At 34.6% G+C, this 17847-nt stretch overlaps 1 protein-coding gene across 1 annotated transcript in view; it reads left to right on the top strand.

The window, feature by feature from the left end:
• The window catches only part of Kl (klotho), a gene marked incomplete at its 5' end in the record, with an annotated part of 55651 nt that overhangs the window by 27250 nt on the left and 10554 nt on the right, over positions 1 to 17847 (top strand). The window lies entirely within an intron of this gene.

The following is a 17847-nucleotide window of genomic DNA, read 5'->3' on the forward strand; positions in this document are numbered from 1 at the left end:
AGCATAAGAAAGAAATGGAAACAATGAATGACCAACCTAGGAAAGAAATGGAATCCATAAAACAGATTCAGATATCCAGGAGATTAAAAATTCTATTGAAAGTGTATGCAACAGAAAAAAAGATTGCAAAGATAGAATTTCAGATATAGAAGATAGGATTGCAGTCAGTGACTGTGAAAAAAGAGGTCTCTCAAAAACAATAAGGGATCATGAGAAATCGATCCAACAATTTCTAGATGATGCAAAGAAGAATAACATAAGACTGATAGGAATCCACGGAATAGCAGGAGAAAACACAAATGACTTAAAAAAGCTCTTCACAGAATTAATGACAGAAAACTTCCCAAACAGAAGGGAAGAATTAGACATACAGATAAGTGAGGTATATAGAACTCCAACTAGCCACGATAAAAAAAATCTATACCTAGACATATAATAATCAAGATCCCATAAATGCAACAGAAGAACAAAATACTACAAGCAATAAGAGAAAAGAAATAAATCACATGCAAAGGAAAGCCCATTAGAATCACAGCAGACTTTTCAACACAAACCCTTAGTTCAAGGAGAGCCTGGAGTTAGGTATTTCAAGTCCTAAAAGAAAACAACCTCCAACCTACACTGATGTATCCTGCAAAACTCTCTTTCAAAATGGACAGGGAAATAAGATACTTCCACGACAAAGAACACCTGAGAAACTTCACGAACACCAAACCAGCACTACAAGGAATTCTAAACAATATCCTAGAAAAGGACAATGAAAGTCACAACACCATGAGGCCCCACAGACCAAATCAAACAGGCAAGGCAAGAAACTAAAAGGAGAGGGGGAGAAAAAGTAAAATGGGTCAACAAAAGTACAATAACATGACAATAATAAGTGAGAACATATCAGTTATAACCATCAATATTAAGGCCTCAATTCACCAATCAAGAGAAATAGACTGGCAGAATGGATTAAGAAGCAAAATCCAACAATATGTTGTATACAAGAAACACACTTAGTGCAAAAGGAAGCCCATAGACTGAAAGTGAAAGGATGGAAAACAATTCTTCACACGTCAGGAGCCCAGAAAAAAGCAGGGGTAGCAATCTTATTTGCAGACAAAGTAAATTTCAAACCAAAACTGATTTAAAAGGAGACAAGGCCACCACATCCTTGTAAAGGGAACAATTCAAGAGGAAGAGATGACAATCATAAACATATATGCACCAAATATAAATGCCCCAAACTATATAAAACAAATATTAAGTAACATGAAAAACCATATAAGCATTAATACAATTTTAGTGGGGGATTTAAATACCCCGCTATTGCAAATTTACAGATCATTTAAGCAGAAAATCAACTATGAAATAATAGAACTGAACCAAGCTTTGGAACACATGGACTTAATCGATGTCTACAGAGTATTCCACCCCACAAATACAGAATATACATTCTTTTCAGCTGCACATGGATCATTCTCCAAGATAGACCACATATTGGCTCACAGAACAGGTCTGAATAAATGCAAAAGAATTGAAGTCATCCCCTGTATATTATCAGATCATACTACAATCCAGCTGGAGATCAAAAGGACAAAAAACTGTAGGAACTTCACAAGCACATGGAAACTGAGCAACACTCTCCTGAACAATCAATGGATTACACAGGAAATTAAAGAAGAATTAGACAGTTTTTACAAATAAATGAAAATGCCAGTACAATGTATAGGAATCTATGGGACACAATGAAAGCAGTTTTATGGGGAAAATTCATAACATTGAATGCCCACACTCAGGAAACTGAGTGAGATCAAATAAACAACCTAATGATGAATCTTAGACTACTAGAAAACAAGAGCAAGAAAAACCCAAAGCTTGAACAGGAGAGGAAATTATAAAGATTTGAGCAGAATTCAATGTGATGGAAACTAAGAAAACAATACAAAAAATAAATGAAACAAAGAGTTGGTTTTTTGAAAGAATAAATAAAATTGACAAACCCTTAGCTAATCTTATTAAAAAAAAAGGAAAGAAAAGGCTCAGATCTATACAATCAGGAATGAAAAAGGTGAAGCCACAACAGATCCAATAGAAAAGCAGAGGATCATTAGTACCTATTTTGAGAACCTGTACTCCAATAAAATGGAATGCACAGAAGAAATGGACAGATTTTTAGATACTTATGAATTACCAAAGTTGAACAAAGACAATAAAAAACATTTTAAACACCCCAGTCTTACAGTCAGTGAAATTGAAAATGTAATTAAAAATTTACCAACAAAGAAAAGCCCAGGCCCTGATGGATTCACTGCTCAATTTTACAAGACCTTTAGAGAAGAACTACTGCTATTACTCTTCAAAGTTTTCAATGATAGTGGAAAGGAAGCACTACTTCCAAATTCATTCCTGGAAGCAAGTATCACTTTGATTCCCAAACCAGGGAAAGATGCAACTAAAAAAAAAAGAACTACAGGCTAATCTCCTTAATGAATATAGATGCAAAAACCCTTAATAAGATATTAGCAAACAGAATACAGAGGATTATCAAGAAGATCATACATCCTGACCAAGTAGCATTTATTGCACGGCTTCAAGGATGGTTCAACATATGTAGGTCAATAAATGTAATACATTATATTAACAAAATCAAGGACAAAAAGCATATAATCATCTCAGTAGATGTAGAAAAAGCATTTGATGATATTCAACACCTATTCATGATAAATACCCTGCAAAAAATTGGAATAGATGGTCTCTATCTCAACTTAATAAAGGCTATCTATGAAAAACCAGCAGCCAACATCATATTAAATGGCCAAAAACTGAAAACCTTCATGTTAAAGTCAGGAATAAGACAAGGATAACCACTATCACCACTGTTCTTCGATATAGTTCTGGAAACATTAGCCACAGCAATTAGACAAGAGAAAGAAATTAAAGCAATAAAGATAGGAAAGGAAGAAGTTAAACTTTCATTATTTGCTGATGATATGATACTCTACATTGAAGACCCAAAAAACTCCACCAAAAGACTTCTAGACTTAATTGACAGATTCAGTAGAGAACCTGGATACAAGGTGAGCACCCCAAAATCAATAGCCTTCTTATACACAAATAACAGACTCACTGAGAGAGAAATAAGGGAAAAAATTCCTTTTACAATAGCATCCAAAAAAATGAAGTATCTAGGAATCAGTCTAGCAAAAGAAGCAAAAGATATCTACACTGAAAACTATAGCACTCTGAACAAAGAAATTCAAGAGGATATAAAAAAATGGAAAATATCCCCTGCTCCTGGGTAGGAAGAATCAACATAGTGAAAATGGCCATACTACCAAAACTGCTATACAGATTCAATGCAATGCCAATTGAAATTGCAACACTATATTTCACAGAACTAGAAAAAAGAATCCAAAAATTCATTTTGAACCAGGAGAGACCTAGAATAATCAGAATAGACCTCAAATAGCAAAAGCCATCCTAGGCAACAGACACATGGCAGCGGGTATAACAATTCCCAATTTGAAACTATACTACAAAGCCCCTGTGATAAAAACAGCATGGTACTGGCAAAGAAACAGGCCTGAGGTTCAGTGGAACAGACTGGAAGACACAAAAACAACTCCAGATGTACTCAGCTACCTCATCTTTGACAAAGGAGGTGACCATCCTCAGTGGAGGAAAGATAGCCTCTTTAATAAATGGTGTTGGAAAAACTGGATTTCAGCCTGCCACAGATAAAAACTAGACCCTTATCTTTTACCATGCACTAAATTAAAATCCAAGTGGATTAAAAATCTAAATATTAAAACAGAAACACTAAACTTGCTGGAAGGCAAGTTAGGCAGAACTCTTCAAGATATTGTCATAGGAAAAGAGTTTATGAACAAATCCTCAGTAGCACAGAAACTAGCAGAAAGAATCAACAACTGGGATCTCATCTTATTAAAAAGCTTCTGTACTGCAAAAGAAACCATCAGCAGAACTAAGAGACAACCTACAATGTGGGAAAAAAATTTTTACCAGCTGCTCCTCAGACAAAGGACTATTATCTAGAATATATAAAGAACTCAAAACAATCAGCCCTCCCAAATATAAAGACTCTATTCAAAAATGGCATCTGAAATAAACAGACATTTCTCAGACACAGAAGTAAAAGCAGCAAGTAAATATATGAAAAAATGTTCCACATCACTGGTCATTTGGGAGATGCAGATGAAAACAACACTGAGATTCCACCTCACTCCACAAAGAATGGCTGCTAACAAGAAATCACACAATAACAAATGTTGGTGGGGTTGTGGGGAGAAAGGAACCCTTTTCTATTGCTGGTGGGACTGCAGACTGGTGCAACCACTGTGGAAATCAATATAGACATACCTCAAAGAGCTGGGACGGGAGGTTCCATTTGACCCACCCATCCCTCTGCTGGGTATCTTTCCAAAAGAACTAAAAGAATCATATCACAGTGTTGTAAGTGCATCCATGTTTATAGCAGCACAGTTTGTAATAGCTAGAACTTGGAAACAGCCCATTTGCCCATCCATTGGAGATTGGATAAAGAAGATGTGGTTTTCTATAAAATGGAATATTTCTCAGCCATAAATAATGAGAAAATAGATTCATTCATAGGAAAATGGATACATATTGAAGATATACTCCTAAGTGAAATCACACATGTGCATATACTGATTAGTTTTTCTGGTGTGAATAAACTGCAATAATACATACGATTTTAATAAGATTACTGACATTGTGAAATGGAAAGAAAGGTGCTAAAGGTGTAGGGAAGGTGGGATGCATAGGGGAAAGGTAATAAGGGAAAAGAAAAAAATGTGAGATAATGAAAAGATGGAAATAATGTGTTTGTAGATGGGGAGGGGAGGAGGGGGTGAAGGGAGGGCAGGGGCAAGGGGAAAAAATGAGAACCAAGACCTGTCTTGTAAAGGTACAAGATCCCAATAATGAATGTAACTGTACTGTATTCCTAAAATGTACCAATAAACTCAATTAAAGCTGACAAAAAAAAGAATGCCTATGGTTTTACTCAGTAGAAGCAATAATCATTATCCCTTTAATAGAAATCCTTTAAAATTCTGTTCAATTTATATTATACATGTGTATTTATTTTATATATGTGCACACAATCCCATAAATTTGCCAATTCTGTACATATTTTATCTATAGCCAATTATAACTTATTAAAGTCAATGATAATGATTTGTTGCTAACAGTTCATTTGTTCTGCTTAATCAGTATTCCTGAGTTACTTCACTTAGTCCCTATTGTTGGGCCTATTCTTGTCCCCTTCTGTTGTTTTGACTACTTTAAAAATCACTGCCAACACGTAGTAGCTACTCAACAGATATATGACTGAAAGCATAAATGAATGAATGATCCTATGTTAGACGTTCAGTTTGTCTTCATTCAACTCCGTTGCTGGTGGAGAATGTACATGTAACCATATGAAGAATCACCAGCTTAGGAAGAACTATGAAGATGCCTGCCACCTCTTCCAATTGCATATGGATAGGTCTCATTGGGATAAGAATGCCCTCAGGCATCTGTAAAGCCAAACAAAAGTGGAGATGAAAATTGAGCTGAATTTGAATAAAAAGAGTATTTTACAGTGACTAAGTAGGGAGAATAGTAATAACAGTGGAGTTAATTAGGGGCTTCTTAGGGGCAAGTCTAAAATAAGGCAGAGCATGGTATAAGTAATAAAAGAATGGTAGATTGTAAATTCAGGGTTGGCAGGGTGTTATAAAAGGTAGGTACAGCTGTAGGCAGGGCATAACCTAACTGGAGTAAAAGAATTGGGCCCAGAGAGTGATGAACTAGTCATTTATGTGAAACTGTACTGGTTCTTTCCATTTGTGGGAGGCTATAAATCTTGGTGCCTAGAAGTAGAAATTCCACTCATTTGATTTTCTAAAAAATCCAAAGTAAAAAAGGTGAGTGATCCCAGCTGCTATCTGTTCACATATGTACATCTACCTGGTGTCAGGGAAGGGAGGTATGTGGCCCTGAGCACTGGTGGATTCTGAACAACTTTTAATGAATGGTACATGGAGACTGCAGCTAATTTTGCACATAAAAGCTATAGATGGCTTTTTGGGAAACATGATTTATGTGTTCTGTTAGATGATTGCTTTGTGAAAGGCTGCCTGACATTCTGTGTTAAGGAATTATAGTGCTGTAACTGCTGATAAAAATGAAACAATTTGGTCTACAAACACAAGCATTGGGTAAGTTGGTGGACTTGTGTAAGTATAGTATAGCAGTTTTAAGAGAGTCCTCAGAAATGTAATTGTGATGCTGTTGTTGATGTTAAGAAGAAAGGATACCATGAAAGGTTGAAACACTTCAGGGCTCTCTGAAATTATTTCAGTATTTTGAGATTTTCAAAACAGTACACTTTGAGACCTGAGGTTCGCCGTGGTGGCGGCAAGATGTGTGAGGCTCTTCCTGAGTGGTGTAGACCAGAATGAGCTGTTTAAATTATTTTATGTTTATGGGCTGCATTTTTTTTTTTTTTTTTGTACCGGGGGTCAAACTCGGGTCTTTGTGCTTGCGAGGCAGGTGTGGAACCACTGAGCTAAATCCCGGCTATGGGCTGTATTTTAATTCTTTCACTCTTGCTTTCAATTTAATTAAGATTATCTGCAAGGTTAAGTTAATCTTTTAAGAATTATTCTATTTCAGTTTTGCAATAATCTAAGGAATTGTAACAAAAAGTGATCCATTCAGTATTACCCTTGAAATATGTATTTGAGTGAATGTTAACACCAGTCATGTCTTCACCAATTTTATATTCATCTGTCCAGCTGTCTACCAACCTTTTTCATTGAGATCACAAATCACTGATCCAAAGAGATCTTGATCCTTTCCCTTCTCCAATCCCTTATATTCACCTTTCTATGTCTTGATTCCTTTTCTTCCCTCACACTCCACACGTGCTGCATCAGCAAGTGAGTTAGATTAGGCCCAAGTCATACAGCTAATAAGGGTGCAGAACTAGAACATTTTGATTGAGTCTGTGGCCTTAACCATTTGCCCAACTCTGCTCAGCTGTGCTTCCTGCACTTCCCTTTACCTTGTCTTATTGAACATTTCTCACATTTTCTTTACTGAATGGGTCTCAGTGCCCCTTTTAGAGCCTTTCCTATCTAAACTATACTCTTCCATCCTAATCCTGTAATCTTCTACCCTTTCTCTGTTTTATTTTCATCTCTCTCTCTGAAATGCAAATTACATATTTTCAACTTCTTAGGAAAGTGAATACTGCAGTATTTGTTGAATGAACGAGTGAGTGCATGTTGATCATTTGATTAAAAAATTGACTTTTAATTAAATTTTTAAAGCAACAAGTCAGTGCTGTAGTTTCACAGAAAATCAGTGTTTTTTGCCGCATAAATCTTAGGTAATTATTAAGCTATTCGCTCACTATTATTTATTAATTAGTCTGTAGATCTTTATGCACATATTTTAAGGTATAATTTGATGAGTTTTGACAACTGCATGCATTTGTGTAATAAATTTCCCAATAAAGGTATAGAACACACCCATCACCTTAGTAACTTTCTTATCACTGGTACACAGTAATAGCACTCACAACTTAAAGGAGGAAAGGTTATTTTGGCTCACAGTTTCCTGGTTGGCCGGCTCTAAGACAGAAAAGGATTGGCAGAAGGGTTGAGATGGAGGACAGCTGCCCCAGACGTGATGGTCAGGAAGCAAAGAGAAAGGGGAGGAGCTGGAGAGGAAGATATACCTTACAAGCTCATGCCCTCAATGATTCACCTCCAGCCATGCCCTGCTGAACTCATCTTTGGATTAATCAATTGAGTATAGTAGCCCCATGGTCCAGTCATCTTTCAAAATCCCACCTCTGAACACATAAGGCTTTTGGGTAACATTCTAGAGCTAAACCACAGCACCTATCATCCTAGAAAGTCTCCTTGTATCTCCTTGTGAATATTCACCCTTCATGGGCAATTACTACTCTGATTCCTATCATTGCAGATTAATCTGGGGAATTATATTTTCAAGATTAGTCCACCGTATTGCACAAAACAATAGCTCATTCTTTTTAGACTAGTATTCCATTGTATAAGCAGACTACACTGTTAATACATTCTTGAGGTGATGAATATTTGCATTGTTTCTTGTTATTGTGTATTAAGCTTCTATAAGCATCTTTGAATATATCATTTTTGTATGTTTTCATCTTGATATTGTACAAGTCTTTTTGTGAGCTTATTTTATCATTTGTTTGGAATGAATACCTAGGCATGGAGTTGATTAATTATAGTTAATATCTATGTTTAACTTTATAAGAAACTGCCAAATCACTTTCCAAAGTGTGATTTTTTTTGTACCCCCACCAGCAATTGTATGAAAGTTCCAGTTGCTTTATATCCTTGCCAGAATTTGTTGTCGTCTTTTTATTCATAGGCATCTTAGTGGTTATGATTGCTCATTGTGATCTTAATTTGCATTTCTCTGTCTTTGTGTGTTTACTGGGCATTGGTGAGGAGTCTCTTGTGAAATGTCTGTTCAAATTTTTCGTTAATGGCTTGTAGGGTTATTTGTTCTACTATTGATCAGCAGGATTATTGTACTTATTTTGGATATAATTATTTTGTCACATGTATGTGACATGCACATATACAAATCAAAAATTTCTCTCCATTATGCCATTTTCCTTCTCATTTTGAAAACTTTCTAATTTTGAAGTTCAATTTGTCAGTTTTTTTCTTTTATGATTAGTATTTTCTATGTTTTAAGAAATCTTTTCCTACCCCAATATCAAGAGGCTATTGTTTTATGTTTTGCTTTACAAGCTTTAGAGTTTTTAGATTTGGATCTATGAGTCATCTCAAATGAATTTTTATATAAAACGTCTATATTTTTCCGTGGACATTTCCAAATGTGATAGAATTGTCAAAAACACTTTCTTCTTTGTCATTAATTGCATTGGTGCATTAGTTGGAAATCATTTGGTCAAGGGTTTAATTTTGAGTTCTGTATTCTGCTGCTTTGTTCTATTTGTATTTCTTTATGCCAGTGTTACACTGTATTGATTCTTATACCTTTACAATAGGTCCAGAAATCAAGTGGTGTGACTGCTTTAATTTTGTTATTCTTTTCCAATTATTTTAGCTGTTTCATGTCCCTTGATTTATCATCCATATTTTAAAATGAATTTGTCAATTTTTACAAAATCTTTTGGGGGATTTTGGATGAGATGGTATTGTACCAAAAGATCACCTTGGGGGAGAACTGATTAAAATATTGAATCTGGGGCCAGGGATTTAGCTCAGTGGTTCTGCTGCCTTCCTCGAAATTGCAAGTTCCTGAGTTTGATCCCGGGTACTAAAAAAAAAAAAAAAAAAAAAAAAAAAAAAGAAAAGTTGAGTTTGATAATTCATGGAAATATCTTTCTCTTTACTCATATCTTCTTTAGCTCCCATTAGTAGTGTTTTGTTGGTATTACTGTGACACTCTTGTACAACTTTTCTTAAATTATCCCAAGCATTTTACAGTTTTAGTAAAATTGTAATTGGTATTTAAACTTTATTTTCCAAGTTTTTTGTTCTTCATGTAGAAATGCTATTTATCTTTGTTTATGGATACTATGGTCTGCCAATCTTATAAATTTACTTATTAGTTTTAACAGTTTTCCTTCTTAGCTCTCTTAGAGTTTCTATGTTTTCTATGTATATGCTCATATTTTCTATGAAAAACACAGGTTTTGTTTTCTTTTTCCTTTCCAATCACTATGCTTTTTATATTTTAATGTACCTTACTGCACTAACTAAGACTACCAGAGCAATGTAAATAGAAGTTGTGAGAGTAGTAGAATTTATTCCTAAGTATGTAATTCTTTTTGAATTATTATAAGTGGAATATTTTCTTAGTTTCTTTTTCACTATTAAAGCCAGTGATACTGGGTTTTCTTAGTAGGGAGATCCCCCCCGCAGTGGAAATAGCTTAATGAGAAAGAACTCCAAAAACTATTAACAACTACAGAGTATGGAAAAAATATTAAAAAAAAAATATATATTTTCCCGTTAAGTTTATTGGTACATTTAAAGCAAACAATAGGGAGATTTTTGATTATTGATTCAGTCTCTTGTTACACATCTGTTTAGATGCCCTATTTTTTTCTTGATCCCAGGTTGGTAATTTATATACTTCTAGAAATTTACCTTTTCATCTATATTATCTGATTTCTTAGCATGCAATTGTGCACAGTTTTCCTTTGTAATTCTTTTTATTACAGAGATACACAGAAAAGGTCATTAGAAATATTCCTACTTTCATTTTTTTTATTTTATTGATTTGAGTTTTCTGTTTCTTCTTAATCTAGTTAAAGACATTAATTTTGGTAATCTTTTAAAAGAACCACTGTTGATTTTGTTGGTTCTATATTTATCTGTTCTCTTGCTTTGCTTATATTCTCCAAATCCTTATTAGTTCCTGTTGCTTGTTGGCTGGGGATTTAGTTTTTTTCTTCTTTTTCTATTTATAAGGCTGAGTTATTGATTTGAAATATTTCCTGTTTAATTTATAGCTATAAAATTTCCTCTGAGCATTGTTTTTATAGCATCTTATAAGTTTTCTTATGCTTTGTATTTTGTTTGTTCTTGATTTATTTTTATATGTCTAAGCATTTTCGAATATTTCTTGTGATTTTTGTCTTTGACCCATTAGTTTTTAGAGTGCTTTTTTATTTCCACATATTTGTATTTCCAACTTTTCTTTTGTTATTGACTTCTAATTTAATTTCATTGTGGCCATAGAAAATAAATTGCATGGCCTCAGTCTTGAAATGTTCATTAACATTTGTTTGGTATGGCCTATCCTGGAGAATATCTCATGTTCGCTATAATGGACCCTCCCCCGCATCATGGCACTGAGGATTGAATCTGGAACCTTTCACATCGTAGGAAAGCACTCTACCGCTGGGCTGCATTCCCAGGCCTCATGGGAATTTTAGAAAAATATGTCTTCTTCACGTTAGGTGGAATATTCTGTAGTTGTCTGTTAACTCTAGTTTATAATGATGTTCCAAGTCCCTATTTCCTTGTTGCTCATCTGCCTAGATTGTCTATCCATTATTTAAAGTAAAAATAATGAAGTTTCCAACAATTATTCTTGAAATGTCTATTTCTCCCTTCAATTCTGTCAAATGTGCTTTATATATTTTGGAGTTCTCTTGTTGGGTGCATGTATGTTTATAATTGTTATATTTTTGATGGATTGATCCTTTTTTATTTTTAATGCCTTCTCTGTCTTTTGTAACAATTTTTGACTTTAATTATATTTTTGTTTGCTATTAGTAAACCCTATCTCTCTTTTAGTGCAGTACCTTTTTATATTTCTAAGTTTGATTTCATAATATTTTAAGAAGTTTTTCAGGAATATTTGTTTCTAGTTTTTCTCTCTTTTTTTTGATAGAGATTTATTGATGGGCATTTAAATTATTTCTAGCTTTTATTTTAATTACTGTGAAGGCAAACAACTTGATGTAAATATCTCTCCATACTTTTCTTTCTTTTTTCCCCATTAAGTTTATTGGTATTTTTTTTACTGGTACATTTTATTTATTTATTTTTCCCTCATTGAGTTTATTGGTACATTTTAGGTATACAGTACAGTTACATTCATTATTGGGGTCTTGTACCTTTACATGACAGGTCTTAGTTCTCATTTTTTCCCCTTGTCCCTGCCCTCTCTTCACCCCTTCCTTGGTACATTTTAGATATACATTATGATCATCATTTCCATGCTCCTACTTGTTTTGGTTTTAACTTGCTTCTAAAGGTGAAAGTTCAGGTAATTGATTTTTAGATTTGTCTTTTAAGATTAATATTTATAGTTATGAATTTCCTTTTTTATTTTAGCTGCATCTTACAGGTGTGACCTGTTATGTTTTATTATTCAGTTAGAAATATTTTCTGTTACCCTTTTGATTTATTCTTTGACTTAGATTATTTAGAAATATGTGTTCGCTTCCAAATGGTTGATCGATTTTCTAGGTATATTACTAGTTTCTAACTAAATTCTGTTCTGGCTGCAGTACATTTTCTGTAAGGTTTTGTTTTATTCAGGTTTCTTGAAATCTTTTTATGATTTACTATATGATTTATATTCATGAACATTTTATGTATACTTGAAAATATTGTTTAATGTTGTGTTGATCTAATGTTGTCAAACTGATGATAATATTGTTTAGATAATCTATATACTTACTGACTTTTTTTGCTACTTCTTTAATCAATAACTGAGGGAAGTTAAATCTTTAATAATAATGGCCAATTTGTTTATGTGAAAGTTCTGTGAGCATTTGCTTTATGAAAACTTATAATTTGTTTTCTTGGCGAATCAACACTCTTTTATGAAATATTTATCTTTGGTATCAGCTTGTATCTTGAAGTTTATTTTCTCCCTATTATAGCCATGCCATCTTTTTATGTTTATCATTTGTATTTTATATATATATATATATGTATGTATCCTTTCATTATTTGTTTCTCAAACTATTTGAAACATAGATATGTATATAAAATATTCATTTTACATAAATGTAGTTATAACTGACTTTTTTGAGATACAGTTTGACATATATCTTGTACTTAGAGCATTTAATCTATTTAAGTATTTATTGATATAACTAAATTTATATTTACCATCTAGCCCTTTGTTTTTTATTGGTCCTGTCTAGTCTTTGTCCTTTCTACACCACTGTGGATGAATCAGATATTTTTAATAAGTAAGATTTCTTATTCTATTGACTATATCATATTCTCTCTATATATATCTTGGTGGGATTTTAGGGTTACATTATTTAGCTTTATTATATAGTGTACTTAGAATTCATGTTATTAATCCTACTCATACATTTTTCATTTTATTTGTTTTAATTTTCAATTGTAAAATTTTCAGTTTTTTAATTTCTTGTTTCTATGTTATTATTCATTTGTTCATTGTATTTGTCTTTTCCTTGAAATCCTTGCACATATTTATAACAGGTAGTTTAAAATCCTGTACTAATTTCAATATCTTGGAAACACTTTTATTTTGAACCCTCCCCCTTTTCCACAATTAAAGGTTTCATTTTCCTGTGTTTGCATATGTCTAGTAATTTTTTTTATCCTCTGGGTACATTATAGGGAGTCCAGTTAATGTTGTTTTCCTCAAAAAGGCGTATTTTGTTCTGCCAGAGAAGTTGAATTACTAGAGGATTTGCTTGATCCTGCTTGGCTTGTGTTTAATCTTTGTTAGAGCTGACCTATTTTTGCTTTGTCCTTAATTCCTCACATATGACTGTTCTGAGTTTCATCTGAATGCCTGAATGCTTAGCAACATTTCTCTACTTTTGCTGCTCTGAACTGCATTGTTTCCTAGCCTTGCACAGCCTTTGGTATTCTCTCTTGACACATAGCTACTTCTCTTTGCTAAGCCTCTCAGAGTCTTATCCTGTGCACACACAGCTAAGGGTCCTCAGGAAATTACCAGGCAGACTTCTAGGACATTTTGGTGCAACATTCTTCTCTTTAAGACGTTGCTCTGCCTCAGTAGTCCTCGCCCCTGACTTCTACCTTCTCAGATCAGTGATACTCAGTGTATTACTTGAGCCTCATTTTCCTCACCCGTATCTGAAACATGACTCCATGCAGAAAGCAGAAACAGACACGAGGCTCAGCACTTAAATTTCCTTTCACTTACTGTTTATTTGTGTGAAATTTAAGAGTTGGATCCTGTGAAAGATACAAAGAAATAAGTGACAGGAAGCTTACAATTTAGCCAGAGAGGAATTGTTTGTATATGCTATAAACTTCAGAGTATTTTCCTTGTCTTCTGGCATTTGGGAATGCTAGCTGATGGATGGTTAGTTTTTTGGGGTTTTTTTAAAGCATTTTTAGACCCCATATATATATCAAATCTAGTTTGGGATTAGGAAGGACATCATATACAGAGAGATTTATATCCCAAATTATAACATTGTACATTAGTACATTATAACATTAGTACATTGTATTATTCAGAATACAGTATCCTCAGAGGCTACCATGTCAAATTCCTTCTAATTTATTTTTTAATGGCATGTGAATAAAAGTTTTCTGTCTCTCAAGGTCTCAGAAATAAAATAGACTTAGAAAAACATTTGCATCTGTCCCAGGCCCTTTGATGTAGCTCTTAACCTTGAGCCTTCATTTCTTCAGATCTGTTTATGACTGATTCTGTCCCAGATGCCTTGCTAGGATCTGAGAATGCAGAGATAAAAGTCCTAATCAATGGCTTTGAAGCACCTGCAGTCTAGATATTTAAACAAATGTAACAAAACATGAGGTCATTGATAGAGGTCAACTGTGGAAACACTCCCCAAGGCTGGGGAGAAGGAAGATACCAGGGAAGACTTCCTGGAGGTGGTAGTATCTGAGCTGATTTTTGAAGTGTGGGTGGGACGTGGAAGGACTGAGAGTAGGGAAAACATGCTCTAGAAAGCTGCATTTATAAATATGTGAGAGTCTAGGGTATCTTAAAACTTCAAGCAGGGTTCATTGTTTGGAAATTTGGAATTTAAGGCCAAGACTATAGGGTGAGTCAGAGCAGGTAGGAAGGAGTTATTTAGATCAGAGATTTGCAGCAATCATCACTGAGAGCCTGCCTTGCTATAAAGCATCCCCCTGTTTTGGATTTCTTTTTTTAATCTCCAGAGCAATATATATTTATGTAGAAAATGAAGAGACATATACCATCACAGTCTTGCCACAAATGTTATTTAAACAAGTTATAAATCCTTCTAGATCTTATGTACATGTTTTTCTTTCCTAAAAAAATCTATTACATTCTACTCGCTATTTTGAAACTTGTTTATTTTTTGTTCAGTTAGTATTTTAGAAACATGTTAGTAGACATTCTTTTGAAAATGTATAATGTCTGAACAGGAGTATTTCTTTAGTTATACTATTATGTATTACAACATTCCTATTTGATTATATGTTTATAAGTGTATTTGGATATTGGGCATTTCAATTGTTTTCAATGCTTTGCTATTAGAAAAAATATTGAGATGGACATTCCTGACCAGACAGTTAAGTATTTGTCTGAGTATAGCTCAGTATTCTCTGGAAGTAGCTTTACTAAGTCTCAATCTTAGGACAACACGTTTATAAGATTAACATACCTGAAACAATTAGAAGGCAATACATAACCATATATTATCATCTCCTTGTTAATCACCCTAGGATTTTGAAGCACCCTAAGTGATGACTTTACCCACATACTGCCTCATAGTTCAATATTTGATTTCTCAAATCCATGATCTGCAAGTGGAATGAACTTCCTTAGGAAGAGATGAAGGAGTAGAGTTCAACTCCACTTAATTGGCAGTGGAGGGGCTGCGAAAGGGTGTGTTATTAACTGCAGTACATGACAGGAGAGAATCATGTCTAAGTCTTGGTCATGCAGCTCAGCATGGAGTCAGGTGGGGTTGGGGATACTTTCTGGAGAAGATATAGAGCACAAGAGGACCACCTAGGGCCAGGGATTTAGCTCAGTGGTTCTACCGGCTGCCTTGCAAGTGCAATGACCTGAGTTCGATCCCTGGCACACACACACACACACACGCACACACAGACCATCTGGTTGGGCTGGTGCAGGGAACAGTCAAATAACATACGCAGTGGGGTATTGGAGTAGATGAACAGTAAAGACAAAGGTGTTTTCCAGTGCTGGGAATGTATTTCCTACAACTGACTACTTAATAGGCACCTTTGTTTTCATCAGACTATTTAATCCTCACAATGTCCTTGTGGGTGAATAGATACTATTTGCATCTGTACAGAGAAGCAACAGAGACTCACACTGGGAGATAGAGGGGTTGTGATCCAAACCTCAGTTTTATCATTGCACCTGGTCACTGCTGTGGGCAATTCCATAGCGGTGTTTCCTTCACCTGCAATGTTCTTCCTTCTTTGCCTGCTCATTCTTTAGGGTGAGAAAGAGTAAGCATTCATGGAGACCCTACCGTGGCAAATTCTATGTTGTAGCTTTATAGAAATTACCTAATTCATTCAGTCCCTATGAGAAGTACAGAAGAGTTGCATTTATCTGCCCAGGTTAAGTATTGTGGCCAAAGTCATGTAAATAAAAATGTGATAGAGAAAACACTTTATCTGACACCAACAATCACATGTGCCTTTGTCAACAGCTCAGGTCACTTATCATTGTCTTGTTGGTCTCCTCTGAGCCATGTTGAAGTCTTCAGAGTTAGAAGAGAAATCCATGATTGTGAACAATTCTATTTCATGATTTAAAAATTGACCCAGATTAGGAGATTCTGGGGATGCCCTCATTCTTGCCGGTTCAGCATTTGTTCTGTAAATGGAACCTGTCAGATTTAGAACATGACTGGAGTTCTCAAACTGGGACAAATTAGAAATGTCTGCTGTTCCTATGTCCCAAGAGTTGGATTCCTGCTTATCAGTCTAGACTGTTCCTTGGCTTTCTGTTCATCTGTCAAATTATGTCATAAAGTTTCCTGTCTATAGAGACGGGAGGGATAGTTTTGTGGAGTTGAGGAAGATCAAGAAGGGTGGGAGCTAGGAGCAGCACAGCACAATTAAGTCCCTGTTTTCTTGAATCACATAATCAAAACTGCTGTTTTATTTGTTTATTGTTTTTGGTTTGAACTCAGGACCTTATACTTTCAAGGCAGGCAGCAGTACCACTGACCTAAATCCCCAGCCCACTGCTGTTGCTTTGATCTAGATTTATTCTCCATTTCCTTCTTAGCTTATAGATAGCTGCCTCAGATCATGAAAAGATTACATACACTGAAGTAGAACATAATAGATATGGCTAAGTAACTAAAAATAAAAGTTAGAAATAAACAATCCTACTTTATTAAAATGTTTAGCTGCATTCCTAAGAACAGTGATGAGGCCATCCTTGGACACATGCATTGAAATGAAGCAGGAGAAGAATATTTAGGACAAATGAAGATATTTGGCACAGTGAACAAAAGAGCTTCTTCAGGCTCAGGGACTGGATTGAGAATTGGCATGATCATTTTGGAGAATATACAGAATCAAACAGAAGTAGAATTTTCAGAGTATAATACATTTAGGGAGTAGAAGACTGATAAATAGTGTTTGTATTTATAGGGAGAAATGAGAGTAAATCAAATAATTCAAAGGGAAAGAGAAAGTTCATTCAAATAGGAAGGGAAAAACCCAAATAGGCTCCATTATTTGTAAATAAAAAGGAAACATATGAAAACGTATCAGCAATCAGTATGATTTTATAGGAATATAAGTTAGTTTTATTATAGCAAAGCCCTTTTCATTGCTAAGAAACTCCTGGCTCAGTACTAACTGTGGACAACCTACTACTTCACAGCTGTATTTAGTTTTCTTTGCTTTTGGCTTGAACTTTCCCTCTTGGATAGGAATCTAGCACTCTCCCAGAGTTCTAGAGGGCATGCCAAGGTTAGATACCGGAGTTCATCGTTTAATTTATTGTGCTAATTCACAGGGGAGAACAGAGATTGGGAGGACACATGTTAGCGTTTTCGGTTATAAGAGATTAATAAGAAATATCAAATTGACTCCAACAACTTGAGTCAATTTGGAAACTCCCAGTCTCTTAGGATAAAACACATAATCCTATTTAGAAATTCCTGATGTGATCACAGATGTAAGACTGGTGTTTTTCACATTACCCATTAATTAAAAAGTACATAATCCAAAGTCAATTAAATAGTAAGATATTATAACAAATTCTATTTTGTTACCCTTTCACAATATGAATAATCACTATCCATTCAACACAATAAAGTCATAT

The sequence above is a fragment of the Fukomys damarensis genome, unplaced genomic scaffold, assembly GCF_012274545.1.
Source record: "Fukomys damarensis isolate Sample0158 unplaced genomic scaffold, DMR_v1.0_HiC HiC_scaffold_38, whole genome shotgun sequence".
Taxonomy (NCBI): Eukaryota; Metazoa; Chordata; class Mammalia; order Rodentia; family Bathyergidae; genus Fukomys; species Fukomys damarensis.